Here is an 11,677-nt window from a genome sequence, read left to right as displayed (position 1 = left end):
GGCCTGGAAATTATGACAGAACTTTGCAGGCTATCTCTGCAGTAGATTGCAACTCCTCTCCCTTTGGCAGTTCTATCTTGACGGGAGATGTTGTAGTTGGGTATGGAAATCTCAGAATTTTTGGTGGCCTTCCTAAGCCAGGATTCRGACACGGCAAGGACATCAGGRTTGGCGGAGTGTGCTAAAGCAGTGAGTAAAACAAACTTAGGGAGGAGGCTTCTGATGTTAACATGCATGAAACCAAGGCTTTTTCGATTACAGAAGTCAACAAATGAGAGTGCCTGGGGACACGCAGGGCCTGGGTTAACCTCCACATCACCCGAGGAACAGAGGAGCAGTAGGATGAGGGTAYGGCTAAGGGCTATCAAAACTGGTCGTCTAGTGCGTTGGGGACAGAGAATAAAAGGAGCAGATAGAAATCCTTATCCAAATCGAGGTTAGTAATCACTGTTCTGATGTCCAGAAGCTCTATTCGGTCATAGGAAACGATGGCGGAAACATTATGTAAAAAACTTTTTAACATCAGCTCAAAAAAACACAAAATAGCACAATTGGTCAGGAGCCCATAAAACAACTGATATTCCCTCCAGCGCCATTCTGCACACATACAGTAAGTATACTGTAAATCTATATGAGGAGCCATGCACCACAAAAATTGAATTAGACCCCTATGCCCTGCAGTCTGCTCTGGCAGAGTGAGGGCTGTCATACGGTGCCATGCCTGTGTGCAGATGTGCTCTGCTGACACCAATCCTAAGGATACGTACAACTCCTCTGACCGCAGGCCTCCTAGGCMCCACCGGACCATACACAGCTCAACCAATTCAAACACTCTGATCTGAGGGATCTGGGAAAGACCCTGGCTTGGAGGAATTTGACGATGCAAATACATCCAATTTCCTCCGACAAAACACCACCACATGGCCAAGCCTCAAGGACCCTGCCTGATGAGATTCTGCTAGACTCAAGTGGTCCCACTATTCAGGTCAGGAAATCTTTTCACTTTCTGGGGCTTTGATGGTTCCCCAAGACACTCTACGTGTAATCACATCTTACTTATCAATATGCAACATTTCAATTTATTTGAACATTTCTAGACCAGTCCATTCCCAATTAGTAATATGTACTGACAGCACTGAAATGTTCCAGGCAGTCAAGTGTTCACAGTATCTTCACTCATTTTAAATCTGAGACATCATTTGAAGAACAGTAAGTGTTACATGCTTTGGTTATTTCAATTTGATATTCACATTTGATAAGACAGATAAAAGTATATTCAATGAATCTCTATTTGTTCCGGATCCACCAATGTCCTTTCATCTCAAATRTCAACAAGGGTGACACCTAGTGGTCACAACTAGAGCCATCCGGTTGGTATTCACAACTCGGCAGCATAAAACTAAACCAACCCGGTTTAAATAGATTTTCATCTGATCCCACAGATAGCAGTAATTTCATAGATAACACTGAATCTATAATATGAACTAAAATGCAAATTACATTCCTCCAGATTTTACCCTGAAGAATAKAATTATAATTTTCCTCTGCTATTTGTCACTTAAAAGGGAACTCAAGCTTTTACCACTTGATAAGCAGAAGTAGATTGTCTCAAAGCTCTTATCTTACGTGATTATCTAAACTTTCATGAAGTGTCATAAGAAGACAGGACCTCTATATCAGAGGGATGTTGAAGAYTGAGTGAGGGCACCCTGTGGACAATCTCAAAACCAGTGAGAACGAGAGACGAGATACAGAGTAAGATTCCATGACTGACACACTAATAACAACAATAACTAGATTACAACTAAACAGCAATATAACACTTTTACTGCAGTCAATCATGAAAATCTCAACTTGATGCCTATTACCTACTGTGCACTTGACCCAATGACATTGCTGCAAATACACTATATATACAAAAGTATGTGGACACCCGTTCAAATTAATGGATTCATGGTTTTCAGCCACACCGGTTGCTGACAGGTGTATAAAATCAAGCACAGCCAWGCAATCTCCATAGACAAACATTGGCAGTAGAATGGTCTTACTGAAGAGCTCAGTAACTTTTAACGTGGCACTGTCATAGGATGCCACCTTTCCAACAAGTCAGTTCRTMAMATTTCTGCCMTGCTAGAGCTGTCCCGGCCAACTGTAAGTGCTGTTATTGTGAAGTGGAAATGTCTAGGAGCAACTGCCCCAGCCGCGAAGTGGTAGGCCACACAAGCTCACAGAACGGGATCGCTGAGTGCTGAAGCGCATAGCGCGTAAAAATCGTCTGTCCTTGGTTGCAACACTCACTATTGAGTTCCAAACTGCCTCTGGAAGAAATGTCAGCACAAGAACTGTTAGTCGGGAGCGTCATGAAATGGGTTTCTATTGCCAAGCAGCCGCACACAAGCCTAAGATCACTCTCTGGAGAGATCACTCTCTGGAGCAGTGGAAACGTGTTCTCKGGAATGATGAATCACGCTTCACCATCTGGCAGTCTGATTGACGAATCTGGGTTTGGTGGATGCCAGGAGAATGCTACCTGCCTGAATGCATAGTGCCAACTGTAAAGTTTGGTGGAGTAGGAATAATGGTCTGGGGCTGTTTTTCATGGTTCGAGCTAGGCCCCTTTGTTCCAGTAAAGGGAAATATTAACRCTACAGCATACAATGGCATTGTAGATGATTCTGTGCTTCCAACTTTGTGGCAATAGTTTGGGGAAGGCTCTTTCCAGTTTCAGCATGACAATGCCCCTGTGCACAAAGCAAGGTCCATACTGAAATGGTTTGTTGAGATTGGTGTGGAAAGCCTCCCAAGTGGCACAGAAGCAGTGTGGCTAGGCTGGGTTGTGTTTCGGAGGACGCACRGCTCTCGACCTTTGCCTCTCCCGAGTCCGKACGGGAGTTGCAGCGATGAGACAAGAGTGTAACTACCAATTGTATACCACAAAATTGGGGAGAAAAAGGGGCAAAAAAATGTTTTAAATATAAAAGGTGTGGAAGAACTTGACTGGCCTGCACAGAGCTCTGACCTCAACTCCATAAAACACCTTTGAGATKAATTGGAACGCAGACTGCGAGCCAGGCCTAATCACCCAACATCAGTACCCGACCTCACTAATGCCGTTGTGTCTGAATGGAATAAAGTYCCCGCAGCAATGTTCCAATATCTAGTGGAAAGCCTTCCCAGAAGAGTGGAGGCTGTTATAGCAGCAAAGGGGGGGTACCAACTTCATATTAATGCCCAGGATTTTGGAATGAAATGTTCGACGAGAAGGTGTCCACATACTTTTGGTTATGTAGTGTATATCCCTTTGTGTGTTTATGCTGAAAATAAGAAAGCCGTTGGACGAGCTGAACCAAATTAGAGAGGCTTTTAGGCCTAATTGACACCATGTCTGTAGCCATGAATGGTGAACCACATCTCTGCTGTTACTCAATACTTCGAAGTACCAAAGTGCAGTGAATTCTCCACCCATTCACATTATACTGAATTTACTTTTTCATGCTAGTGTATTTTTCGTCAATCAAGTAAAGAGGAGGATGGCTGTGGGCTCACCTCATGCACTACATCCCAATATAGCCTATAGACATTGCACATGGATTTCTAATGGAGGCTAAACCAAAGTACCCATCGTAAATTGGAGCYGCTCTTAATTCGACTATATCTGAAAGCAGTCATTTACAGGTGGCTCAAAAGGAAGCGAAGCACATAATATGGCTTAACTGGAGGAAAGTATGAAGTGCTGTATCTGGTAATTGAACACATCCATTAGCATGCCGGCTCAGCCAAGTGACCACGGGCCCCAGCCACGGCTAATGATGAGGATATTACCACCTTTATTTAACTAAACAGAAAAGACTGGGAAGAAGAGTTACTTATATGATCTCTAAATACCATTTCTTCATCTCCTGGGTATTTGGAAACCTTATCACAAAAATATCCCGCTGCTGCACAATCTGTAGATAGCAGCAAGCATCATGAAACCAAACGGGGTAGCTTAGTGAAAATAAAAACAGAGCCCTCCATGGGGAGCTGAGCCTCTCAGGAGATAATGGAGACTGGAGATTTATCCACACACAGTATCGCGTCGCAGAGAGAGGGGCTTTGAATGGAGGAGGACCAGGATGCCGCTGTGTCTGGAGAGGCKTCTTAAAAAAAGAAAATCTCCTTACCTGAAAGTTTATTGAGACATGAACAATACTAGAAACAAACATGCAATCATACACAGTGTCCAAAACATTAGGAACACCTTCCTACTATTGAGTTGAACCCCCTTTTKCCCACAGAACAGGCTCAATTCGTTGGGGCATGGACTCTGCAAGGTGTCGAAAGCATTCCACAGTGACGCTGGCCCATGTTGACTCCAATGCTTCCCACAATTGTGTCAATTTGGCTGGATATTATTTGGGTGGTGGACCATTCTTGATACACACAGGAAATTGTTGAGCATGAAAAACCCACCAGCGTTGCAGTTCTTGACACTCAAACCGCGTGTGCCTGACACCTACTACCATACCCYGTTCAAAGTACTTCAATATTTTGTCTTACCCATTCACTCTCTGAATGGCACACATAGACAATCCATGTCTCAATTGTCTCAAGGCTTAACAATCCTTCTTTAACCTGTCTCATCCCATTAATCTACACTGATTAAAGTGGATTTAACAGGTGACATCAATAAGGGATCATAGCTTTCACCTGGATTCACCTGGTCAGTCTATGTCATGGAAAGAGTAGGTGTTCCTAATGTTTTGTACACTCATCGGGACCCCAATACATTTCTACCACAGTGTAAACAGAATTAAGATTATTTAGTTGTTTAAACAAAAAGTGAGGTTTCCAACTTCCTGTATTTGGGGCAGTAGCATAATAACACTCCAAAGGAGTGATAATGAATGATAATGAATTCTAAAACATTTTTATTGAAAGTCTTGTGACCTACCTGTTTTTGTTAATGGACTTGAAAACAGCTGCTGCAGAAGTTTGTTGTCTGATGTTCTCAGAACCACAACAATGTCTGCAGGGAGAGCGTCTCGGTTCTTTTCCAGAAACCTGTTCACGTTGTACAAGACCTACATGACAGCAAAGGGATAATCAACTCAAACCATACCTGATAAAAAAACTACCTATCCAACTGTATTAGCGTGCAAACACCAATGATACATTGAATACTAATCCATACATACTGCACTGGGCCTCAATTCCCAGAGCYTTCGTAGCGTTAAAGATCATCGTTAGAATGATGGGCAGCAGATAGCCTAGCGGTTAGAGTGTTTATCAGTGTTTTGTTACTTGTCATGTTTGGTGTTTTTTGTGGACCCCAGGAAGAGTAGCTGCTGCTTCTGTAAAAGCTAATGGGGATGCAAATAAATGTGCTTGTTTGGGAAACACTCTTAAAAAGTTGGCTCGTAAATAACGATGCATCTGGTACGATCGTCGTAATGCTTAAGTTTATTCGCWACTGGGCAACAAGGCCCTGATCTATACCTTGCCAGCATAATGGTGAATCTCAAAGCAGAGCTCAATATGTTTTGGTCTCCAGAAGTACTTGTAGTACAGATTGTCCTCAAATGTATCTGAAGAGAAAACATATCTGAAGAAAACATTGAAAAAAAGACTAATCTTGATTAAACATAGTTGTTTTCAGAGCAGGGTTGKTTTAGTACACATGGACTTGACCGTGTCTGCTGGTGAGGCCTTGTCTTACCCACTAGGGTCTGGTCGGTGGCCTGGGGGAACCGGCTCTCCTCATCCATCAGAGAGAGCAGGCCCATGGGYTTCTGGAGGAACATGTCCAGGATGGGATGGTTGTCCTCAACCCCTCGCTCTGGTACWCCATCTAATTAAAACACAGAGAATATAGAACAGTCCACAGTTAATGATTTCACTAAATAACCCAATTAAACAATCTAGGCTAAATAGGATTTTTGCATGTTTAAAAAAAGTTCTTAATCAACAGCACCACTCCAGTTCTTCTTCTTTGCCTGAAATGTATAACAAAGTCAGTTGCTGAAATTATACAGAACTGTTCTGAAATAACAAATAAAGCCACTTACTAATTCATAATTTAGTTCCATTAGCAAATAACCCAGAGGCACATCACATTATTGCATCTGCTTAATTTAGATCAAAAAGTTATTTTAAATCTATATTTTACCAATAAAGTGGAAGCAACGGATCTAAACCGTCCCCATGTTTAAATCATTAACTCAGAATAATCCGTTTCTGTGTACCACTGGATTGAAGACATTTTCACATGATAAAAATCACTTTTCCGCTAACCACTAACCCTACATTGAAGTCAACTAAAACATATTCCATGTAACATGACAAATCATGCAGGAAAGCTGCCTAGTTATGATCCRGGAATTAAGTATGCCTAGTTAAGCCTTGGTATACAAATGTTTCCAAAAGGACACATCCAGCACATATACTGTAGAGTACCGTTTAAGAACACAACCTCATTCTTACACTTCAATTCTTGTCTATTCATTATACTGAATAAAGTGATCACTTCATGAATACCAGCTTTCTCTCTAATTCCCTTGAAAGGAATTGCTAGAGAGCAAACATTGAGACAAAAGGACAATACAGCAAAAAGTGCTCTTGATTCATTTCTATACAGCGTCGTCAGCGAAAACAATAAACTCCCACACTCCAGGGTAAACAGCTTCAGTAAATCAATTAAGAGAATAATATCTAGTAGTTGAGGGAGAAGAAAAATAATAATTTTAACGTCATATAAAGCTATGAAGAAGATAACACTGAATTGCAGTGTTTCATTAAGAGAMGCTTCTCCTGTGATCGATGAACAAGCTGGCATACTGCATCTGGATATATAAAGGAAAGGTTCACCCATTTTGAATGTTATATTGTTTTTGTGCATCTCTGAGGGATGTTCTATCGATTCCCTGTGTCATTTCATGTTTTCATGTTKATCTGAATTAYTGGCGTTCAAGCAGGCAGAAATACGTCAGGTATGACGTAGCACCGTGATAAAGTCGCTCTCACTACACTGGAAGGTAAAAGGAATACGACTTTTAGATAGCGAAAACGTCTATCATACATGTCCRATTTCAAWACKGGACGATTGTCTTAGGTATTATTGTGTGTAGCTACGTTTGCTAGCTAGTTACCTAGCTAGCTAGCCAGCCAATTGTTAGGATTTATGTTTATGCACTATAGCCTGCTACCATATTGTATGAAGATGAATATTGTTTTGTTACATCTACATTGTGTGTGTGTGTGTGTGTGTGTGTGTAAAGACTGAGCAACATAGAGTGACATGCTATAAAAACTGTGGTCAATCTGGAGAGGGGAGGGGTGCATATCTCTAGGCCAACCAGGGAGGGTAGAACACTGGACAATACCATATTAGGAACTGTTTGAGTGTAGCATCTGGGGAGCGGAACAAGACAGATCTAATCTACCCAACGACCAGATGCGGACACCTGCGAGCACCAAGGGACTGGGACCAGTCTGAGTGCCAGCGATAGGCTGAGCAAAGTTAAAACACGCTCAGCCTCTAATGTGATAGGCCAACGGACGGGTTGGAAATATGGCTGTCATAGTATAATATCTGTTGTTTGCGCACATTCCAGAGTTCTCTGTTTTACCCTGCGCGGTGATACAGTGAACCTGTATATACGAAAATTGCATTTGCCATTTATTGCTTGCGTTAATTAAAAGTAATTAAAGAAAGTTAGCAGACCTTGCTTTTTATTTATCCTGATACCGGATTCGATTAACGCAGCGCTTACACCATGGAGAGAGCATTGCATTGTGGATTTTGTACTCGACTTGAGCTGCAACAGATTCCCCCAATCATTTTCCATGTTGCTACCAACTTTACTATAACGTCAAAATGAAACATTTGTTCACAAAAAATATTGTTCTCACATTAGTGTTATTTAACACTGTAAATTAAAGGAATGTGTGGTTTTGGGTGGATTTTTCCTTTAATATACAAAATGATGCTCAACAAAATGTTTAAATATGTGCTGCAATAAAATGACATCTTCAGCATAATCCAGTCTATCTTCATTTGTCACTGTTAATGGACTCTTACTGGAGTTGGAGAAGCAATCAATTCAGGCTTTGTCCCAAATGGCATCCTATTCCCTATGACTCTGGTCAAAAGTAGTGCCATTTGTTACGCATACCTCGATTCCAGAACATGAGCCACCCTATCTGCCGGCTCACCTGTTCCAGGGCAAAAATTGGGCCGACCAACCAGTGCTCCCGCACATTGGCTAACCGGGCTATCTGCATTGTTTCCCACCCACCACCCGCCAACCCCTCTTTTACGCTACTGCTACTCTCTGTTCATCATATGTGCATAGTCACTTTAACCATCATCTACATGTACATACTACCTCAATCAGCCTGACTAACCGGTCTGTATGTAGCCTTGCTACTTTTACAGCCTCGCTACTGTATATACCCTTTCTTTTTACTGTTGTTTTATTTCTTTACCTACCTATTKTTCACCTAATACCTTTTTTTGCACTATTGGTTAGAGCCTGTAAGTAAGCATTTCACTGTAAGGTCTACACCTGTTGTATTCAGCGCACGTGACAAATAAACTTGATTTGATTTGAAAAAATGTGCTGGTTGAAGTCAAACTGAATCTGCTCATTTGCAATGTTGATGCAGAGTGGCTCAAAGGAGTTCTCCTTGAAGTTCTCGAATCCAAAGATGACCAGGATTCCCACATTCATGCCACTTTCTGCAGCACTTCAAAGGGGAAAAACAGGACAGACGAACAAAATCATTCTTGTGTGGAACTGTCTGAGCAAATCCCAAGCAACCACATTGACTTATGAAACTTTAATGATGAACCAAGTTCAACCCAAATAGAGAATATTTTGATCTGAAWKGCCAATTCTACTGTTATGGGAGACGCTTCTCCTGTGATTRATGAACAAGCTGGCATACTGCATCTGGATATTTAAAGGAAAGGTTCACCCAACAATTATGAAAGTTCAGAGCTCTCTGACTACAATCAATGAATCATAACATGTTATGATTAACAAGGATTGTACAAGAGTCTGTATTTAACCGTGATCTAGACAAGTCTTTAGGTCTACACTAAACACAGATCTTACAACAGAGTGRTTTCACTCCGGTATTGCTAAGATGGAGAGACACCATTTCCCATAATCCCTTCAATTACCAAGACATTAGAGGTCACCTTTTGTCTTGGTTAAAAGGTTATTAATGGCAATAACAGAGTGTACAGATGATTGAAGTGGAAACAGACCCTGTGGGCCTTCTACAGCTCAGAGAGAGAAGATGACTCCCTGACAGTCCACGCTCACATTTATGAGGGAATTATTTTGGATCAATGAACAACCCTTTACAGTCTCTCTGAAGTTAAGTTATTTATTTTCTCAGCACGCAACTAAAATGTATTCAACTTCTTTTGCGYCCTTTCTTGTCTCGTGCTGTCCATTAATATTCTACTCTCCGTGTTCGGTTCTCTACCCAGATGTAAGGGTCACTAGAGCTTAATAATATACAGCAACACACACACATCTGAAGCAGAGTGCAACAACCAAAGACAGAGGGACCAGAGAGAGAGAACCAGTGCCTTACACTTACTAGTTATTCATATCAGGCTGCAGGAGGGCATTGATGCGGTTGACTATCCAGCTGAAGAGGCGTCCGTACAGAGCCTTGGACATGGCGTCCCGGACTTGGACATGGCGTCCCGGACTTGGACATGGCGTCCCGGACTTGGACATGGCGTCCCGGCTTTGTCTACAGTACTGGTGTGGATGATGGTCTCTCCCCGGGTTACCACACAGTGGGATGTCAGGGCCTCCATGAGCACCTCAGGGCCGATGCAGAGCAAGGCCGAAGCTGAGGGACAGAGCAGGCCCCTGTCACATACAGCAGCAAGGAAGAAACCATTTAGCAATACTGTGTACGCACCAATAGGTTGGAATGTTACCATCTATTATTAAATCAAACTGAGCAAGAAAAAAATWGCTTTTGCTAATAATACTGAAGTACTGTTGTCTTACCATTTTCTAAGGCCTCAGCATTAGGCACTTCACTTTTATCTGTCTGGTGTTGGGAAGTAATTGCAGTGAATTCTTAATCTCCAGGTACTTCGCAAAGAGACTGGAATTGTCATTAATGGCCGTACACGTGTTCCCAACTGCCTCCACCAGGGGATTCACCTGGAGGATCTTCTCCTGCAGCGTCCCGATTGTTTGCCTGGGATCTCAGTAAAGCAATTGTTTTTACACAACTCCCTGCAGAGACAATACAAACGAAATATGTAGGACTAAATATATCAGTGTCTTAATCTGTCYATTGAATAATGAATTCCATTGGGGTGGAAAACTTAGTTCAATATTTGTGAACATGATGTAGTAGAATATGTGAAAAACTGATTCATGGGGTTTTAGCACACAAGCTGTACCTTTCCCAGGCAGGTGAGATGTTGGACAATCAGATGGGCACTCTCTGTCTTCCCAGCTCCACTCTCTCCACTGATGACGATGCACTGAAACACAGGGACACATCAACAACAACTTTGTCACYGGGATGTCTCAAACAAACGCATCACTAGATCTCTAAACAAGATCATTTCACAAAAAAATGCCCCATGATAACATTATCCCTATAAAACTGCATATCACTAAATATGAGTTCCACACACAAGGTCCCTGGTCTTTGCAGAAGGTCATCATGCCCTGGTATGCTGCATCAGCAGCAGCAAAGATGTGTGGAGGATTGTCTGCTCGCTTCACCCCATGGTACAGCTTAGAGAACTGTGAACAAACACACCATATTAGAATATCAATACCGTTCTGTCTTTACAGAGGTATTCACAGGAATTATGACACACAATGACACTGCTGTCATAAACTAACCTGTGCYGAGTAGATGCTTAGAGTTTGAAAAGGATTGAGAGCGATAAGAATGTCTCCAACGTACGTGTATATCTGAAGCTCGTAATATCTCTTCGAGAAGTGTTTGATGAGGGTCTCCTGCAGAGAAGAAGGAGAACACACATTGTGTACTGTGTAAAATAACTACACTACCGTTCAAAAGTTTGGGGTCACTTAGAAATGTCCTTGTTTTTGAAAGAAAAGCAAATTTTTTTACAAATTAAAATAACATCAAATTGATCCGAAATACAGTGTAGACATTGCTAATGTTGTAAAGGACTATTGTAGCTGGAAACGGCAGATTTTTTATGGAATAGCTACATARGCTTACAGAGGCCCATTATCAGCAACCATCACTCCTGTGTTCCAATGGCACGCTGTGTTCGCTAATCCAAGTTTATMATTTTAAAAGGCTAATTGATCATTAGAAAACACTTTTTCAATTATGTTAGCATAGCTGAAAACTGTTGTCCTGATTAAAGAAGCAATAAAACTGGCCTTCTTTAGACTAGTTGAGTATCTGGAGCATCAGCATTTGTGAGTTCGATTACAGGCTCAAAATGGCCAGAAACAAATAACTTTTTAAAATGTATTTTTAATTTCACCTTTATTTAACCAGGTAGGCCAGTTGAGAACAAGTTCTCATTTACAACTGCGACCTGGCCAAGATAAAGCAAAGCAGTTCGACAAAAACAACAACACAGAGTTACACATGGGATAAACAAACGTACAGTCAATAACACAATAGAACAATCTATATACAGTGTGTGCAAATGTAGTAA

General features: G+C 41.7%; 1 pseudogene; it reads right to left on the bottom strand.

Annotated features, from left to right (window-relative positions):
* Window positions 1–11,677, bottom strand: part of LOC111959963 (myosin-IIIb-like) — an 87,662-nt pseudogene that overhangs the window by 42,814 nt on the left and 33,171 nt on the right.

This window comes from Salvelinus sp. IW2-2015, linkage group LG36 (assembly GCF_002910315.2).
Source record: "Salvelinus sp. IW2-2015 linkage group LG36, ASM291031v2, whole genome shotgun sequence".
Taxonomy (NCBI): domain Eukaryota; kingdom Metazoa; phylum Chordata; class Actinopteri; order Salmoniformes; family Salmonidae; genus Salvelinus; species Salvelinus sp. IW2-2015.
Note: the sequence above shows the minus strand (reverse complement) of the source record. Positions and strands in the feature narration are given on the sequence as shown.